Consider the following 6,415-nt stretch of genomic DNA (forward strand, 5'->3'; position numbering starts at 1 on the left):
TTATTGACCATGCCAGTAAAATGTTGTTTTTTATTATCGCTTCGCAAATAAGTAGAAAAAATAGGTTTAATTCATATAATGTTAGTACATTACAGTACAGAAATCAGTCGTAAATTAACATGTAACGCATACCAGTATATAGAGTATCCGTACTTAATTTGACATGATTTAAGGATGTTCATAGGGTGAACTCCTAACAGCTTTATTGTTTGATTGGATCAGGATGGAATTACTACTATTTTGGTCCGAATGTCTAAAATGTAAGTGTATTCAGTTACAGTTTTTTTCTGCGTATACTTTATAAAGTCTACAAACTACCGACATAAATTGGGGGGGGGGGGGGGGGGGGGGGGGGGGGGGGAAGTCGCATAAGATCAGTCCATATCAATGATATGATAATCGTACAGTACATTTTTACCTGTGTGGTAGTATTGTTTTAGTGATTTTTATAGATTATCTGTGGTTGTATTATGTGAATATATAATATGTATGTTCTATTTGCAAATAATTGTGAATGCATTTAAGTATGGTATAAGCAATCATAGTTATTACACATATTTATAGTTTTAAAATCATAGTAAACATATATCGTTTTGGCGTGTTTTTGGAGACTACTTAAGCACATATAATAGAAATATGCGAAACATAACAAATCCTTCATGCTTTAAGAACTAAGAGCGCGACATTAACGATAAGCTATCTACAGTACATTATTTATACCTACTTATAGTTGACCAAAAAAGTATCCAGCTTATTAAATGGTTTGATATAAAATACCAAATCGCTACCATTTCCATATCTAAAAAAGAAAACAAACACATGACCTGGGAATTTACAGTTGTGAAAAAAACAACATTTGAAAGTCAGTTTACAAATATATAATCAAATCTGTTCATTAAATTGATTCTTACACATTGTGACAGTCTTATATACTTGTAATTTATTACTAACGAGACTTAATTATATATCTTGCCCTCGACTCGATTATCTTAAATCACAAAATTAACAGAAATACGCTGGTATGATGCATCTTAGATTCGCAGAATTACACATTTAGATTTTATAAGGGTAAAAAATCTACAGGCGTTATTTTAATGATATAATGTAAAAAAAAAAATGTAATTAATGTAATTATTTACACATTCTAGTGCATTACAGAAATCAAACCGATTCGGCCATCATGATAACCAATATAAAGCGGAAGCGTTCTAGCTCCAGTTGTGCTTAAATGAGATTATCTTTAGAATATGATAAAAGCACGTTTACAGAAGTTTCGTTACCTTTGTTAAGGTAGAGTCATACAGGTGTGATAGGCTTCGCTTATCACTGTGCTCCTCGTAATGAAATAATAAGTACACAGTCTGTTGAGGATAATATGAAAATAATAAAACCAAACTGGGTGAGAGTAGGGGACGAATGCATTTAGCCCTTTGTATGAACACACGTTCGTTTGAAAGGGTCTGTGATAAACTCCGTACCAGTCAGCACTTTTTTGACGATGTTACAAAATCTAGTTACAATGTTATATGCCTTGCTATTAAAGAGAACACGGACATTATGCTGAAAATAGGATAGGTATGTGATACTAAAGTGGATGATAAATATGTAGATTTCAGACAATGGTCTGTCGTATCTGATAAAGCATTATCCTAGCGTAACACAGTCGACAAGTGTTGAATATGTTACACGCGCGTCAGTCCCAACTTACTTTAACCCCCATATGACAATAGTATAAATTACTATGAAATCAACATCTTTTGATTCTATTGATTCTGATGGTGATACACTACGCAATGTTATTTGGTTTTCTGTTATTTAGTTTTTTTCCTAATATGTTAAAATTTTCACAACGTTATATTTATACAGCTTTCGCTTGGTATACCCCACCAGTCCACATTGCTTTATCTGTTTGTATATACATATATTTATATATCATGTGTTTTTTGTTATTTTTCATCATAATATTAAGCAGTGTTTATATTTGTAATATTTCGAATTAAAAGAGATTTAAGTGGATATTCTATCATTTGTGAAGGTAAAATCTACATTTAAAGTTCGAAAAACAAAATGTCCACCAAAATATAGTGATACAGATCTATACGATCAGAAAAGGTACACGTACAGAAATTGTAGATTTGTGCATGCTTGGATATTGTAAAACGCTTCTTTTGAAAATTAAATATTTTCCTTTAAGGCTTTACAGGAGGTTTTTCCTTAAATACATTGTAATTAAGTTTTGACGCAAGACAATGTGATATATTTATGTTTGAATTATTTTTCATGATTATTGTTTAATTGAAACATTAATACATTGACATATTGTCTATTGATAAAGGTCTTGTACGTGGCTAAAATCAAGCGATTTATTTTATTTATGTGTAGCGTTTAAATTATTTCTATTCAGTTCAACTCCTTAATTGTCGGGACACATTACTGCAAGCTGCTTGATTTTGTCGTTTGACTGGAAGTAACGAATTTATACCAACAAAAAAAATAAATAAATAAATAAAAAAAAATCTTTTATTTGACTTTTCATGAAATTTTCGTCCCTTTAGAACGTTTGACACGAATTTTCTGGTTATTTTTCATTTTATCTTTAATGCAAATTAAACACTGAAGGGAGATAACTCGAGCGGGCTACTGCTAAATATACCGTTATTGGTTGGTTGATTAAACCGGTTCATATATATTATTGATTTATATTTAGAGTATTATATTATTTGATTCATATTTGCTCTGTGTTAATGTCTTTTGTACAAAACTCGACAATTAATTGTCAATCAATTGGGCTATAAACCAATTAAATCATATTTACTTGTTTTCTTTTATGTTACACATGTCTCGATGTTCTTTTAATGACTGCTGTTAATGTTAGAAAACAAATTTGAACCGACAGTTTAAAAGGTTGAAAATCCTTACAGAAAACATTGCTACATGTAACTAATTGGTTGTAGCACAAGCATTTTGCATTGTTGTATAGTAAAAGGCATTCGTATGATCAAATTTTTAAAGACACACTGACACTATTTAGAACTGGAAAATCACCTTGTGGGATAATTCAAAACAATTTCAGAGCTAGAGGGTATGCGACATTTTTATACAATTACATATATAAAGGAATGTATGTCTTGATACTTAATTATGTAAATTGCGTTAATAGCCGTTCACAGATAACGCAATCATTCTTAGTGCTGCTGTGAATATTTAATGAGGAGTATAATCTACTACCGGTGTCCCACAACACGTTTTATTGTATCGAGCAGTATCTAAAGGATCCGATGAGTCAAACAGACAAATGAAGCAGATTACATGTTATTTCGACGCTTTTAAGTGGTTTGCATTCGCGTATTTAATAATCATCCCGTGGAGGATTGGTGAAATAGGCCATCACTGAATTATTATTGCTAAAGTGACTTTATATGAAGCTGTATGCGCTCCTGAGATTGGAGACAAAATTAACGGTAAAGTTTGCTTCTTGTGTTATATTCTGGACTTTGGTGAGATGTACAATTTATCTGTGTTCGTCTGTTTGGCTATGTGATTGCTAAGCATTAAACAAAAAATAAACAAACCACAGAAAAGAAGTAATGGGGGAAATAAATCAGTCGGTGCAAAAACCGTATACCAATTGATTTCTCAATATCGCTTTCAGTCGCCGCCGACAATCACCAGGCAGTTGAGTACAGCAGGCCATGTTCTTGGGCATTCAAATTTCAATAAGCAGTCGGACAAGAGATCTCTTAACCTACCACAGCTAGTCGCCTTTGTAGTCGGATACATTTGGCAGAATTTTTTCCCAGCTCCTGTACGGCGTTAGGTCACTCAATATTCCAACTGTTCTCATCATTATTTACCTTGTTCAGAATGTCATTCCCAATCATATACGTAAAGAGTATGGACTACGTGTCACAAAATTTATACAATCACCTCAATGATGAATATCTACACCAGCAAAGGAAAATATTAATAACAATGGCCCTATAATTATCGCTTAAAAAACTAGGAATTACGTAGCAAATATAGAGACGAAGCATGCTTTTTCATTAACTTTAAATTTAGAATGTTAAACGTGAAACTAAAACTTTGAAGGATGGTTATAGCGCAGAGTTTGAAACGATTGAAGATCTTTAAAAAATATGCAAATACACACTTACATATATGCATGAGGATTTCTCCAAAAAATAGAGTTTGGACTATCGTTGAACATTCAAAATATCTCTATGCTTTATCGGGCTGGACATTTCCCTTCGTTGTTTATAATTGTTCAAGATCATCAATTTCATATTTATCAGTTGTTTGAAATAACTTTTAATGATCAACATAATCCTCATATAAGGAAATCTTCTATAATTATCCTTATGCGATATATAGAAAAGCGTGTTCGATGCTTATAACTATGTTTAGTGGTTCCGTTGTCAACACCCTAGATATGATTTTGAAAATGAGTGTATGGCGGATGTTGTCGATTTTTCGCTTCCGGAACACCTGGTCTTAAGCTCCATGTACGTTTTTAAGAGTCACCATGTAAGTCTATATTTTATTTACCTATTTCCCCATCTTTTATCGACATTGAGTTGGAATTATGGTTTTGTTATGATGTAGGTACTGTCATTGAATTTCCACTCTTAATGCTGATTCATTATTTATAAGAGGACATATAAGAGGGCAATTTGCACACGATGTATATGTATTCTTATATCTATATCTAATTAATTTTCAATTGTTTGTACGTAGAATGCGGCTTTCTGATTGGTTGAGATTTTTTTTCATACCACTATTACAAAAAATCCGAGAATGGCGCCAAAAATGTGACGTTACAATATGAAAATTTACATTGCGTATTGATTTCAGAAAAAGAATCCCATATAAAACCAGTCAAATTGTACATAAAACATGTTTTAAATTAGAAAATTATTTAAAAAAACTGATTATAAGCGTTGATGTCAATTAGTGTTTAGTTCCCCTCCCCCCAACCCCCAACCCCAACCCCGAAACACACACACCCTTACTTTCTTACACATCCCCTCACCTCTCATACACAATACATGTAAATCTACTCTAACGGACTTGCGGCGAGATTAAACAAAGCAAGCAAATTGCTCATAAACACCTCCTGAACGGGATTTTTTCCTTAAAAAATCCATCGAGTGGATTAGTTGGTAATGTTTGAATTACATTGTTTTAGTACTTGGAATCAAGTGGGAAGCTGTAAGTGTCACTTAATGAACTTGTTATGTCACGGCGAGGAACATAACCCACATAGCCTTTCTCAAAGGGCAAACACTCATCTAACGCAAAATCTAAGGACAACATATAAAGAATATAATATGTTTGCATGGAGACTCCTGAACATTACATCGATAACAAGTCAATGTGTTTCGGAGGAGTAAGCGTCATTTGGTTCACCGACGATAACCGTCATACAAATAAAGGTCACCACGACAACCGTCAAACAAATATAGGTCACTACGACACCCGTCATACAAATATAGGTCACAATGACACCCGTCATACAAATATAGGTCACCATGACACCCGTCATACAAATATAGGTCACCACGACACCCGTCATACAAATCTAGGTCACTACGACACCCGTCATACAAATCTAGGTCACTACGACACCCGTCATACAAATTTAGTTCACTACGATACCCGTCATACACATCTAGGTCACTACGACACCCGCCATAGAAATATAGGTCACCACGACATCCGTCATACAAATATAGGTCACTACGACACTCATCATACAAATCTAGGTCACCACGACACCCGTTACCTATTGTCTTCATCAATCGAAGGCTTTTGTTAATTTCTCCATCAGTAGTCGGTATCATCACGGAAAAGGTGATAATGGTAACAAGACCATGGCTATTGAAACAACTGGGACAGATCTTCAACGTGCCCTGGTCTCTTCAACGTTCCCTGATGTCTTCCACGTTCCCTGATGTCTTCAACGTTCCCTGACGTCTTCAATGTTACTTGATGTCTTCAACGTTCCCTGATGTCTTCAACGTTCCCTGACGTCTTCAATGTTACTTGATGTCTTCAACGTTTCCTGATGTCTTTAACGTTCCCTGATGTCCGCAACGTTCCCTGATGTCTTCAACGTTCCCTGATGTCTACCTCGTTCCCTGATGTCTTCAACGTTCCCTGATGTCTTCAACGTTCCCTGATGTCTACCTCGTTCCCTGACGTCTTCAATGTTTCCTGATGTCTTCAACGTTCCCTGACGTCTTCAATGTTCCCTGATGTCTTCCACGTTCCCTGATGTCTTCAACGTTCCCTGACGTCTTCAATGTTACTTGATGTCTTCAACGTTTCCTGATGTCTTTAACGTTCCCTGACGTCTTCAATGTTTCCTGATGTCTTCCACGTTCCCTGATGTCTACCTCGTTCCCTGACGTCTTCA

The sequence above is a fragment of the Pecten maximus genome, chromosome 2 (assembly GCF_902652985.1).
Source record: "Pecten maximus chromosome 2, xPecMax1.1, whole genome shotgun sequence".
NCBI lineage: Eukaryota > Metazoa > Mollusca > Bivalvia > Pectinida > Pectinidae > Pecten > Pecten maximus.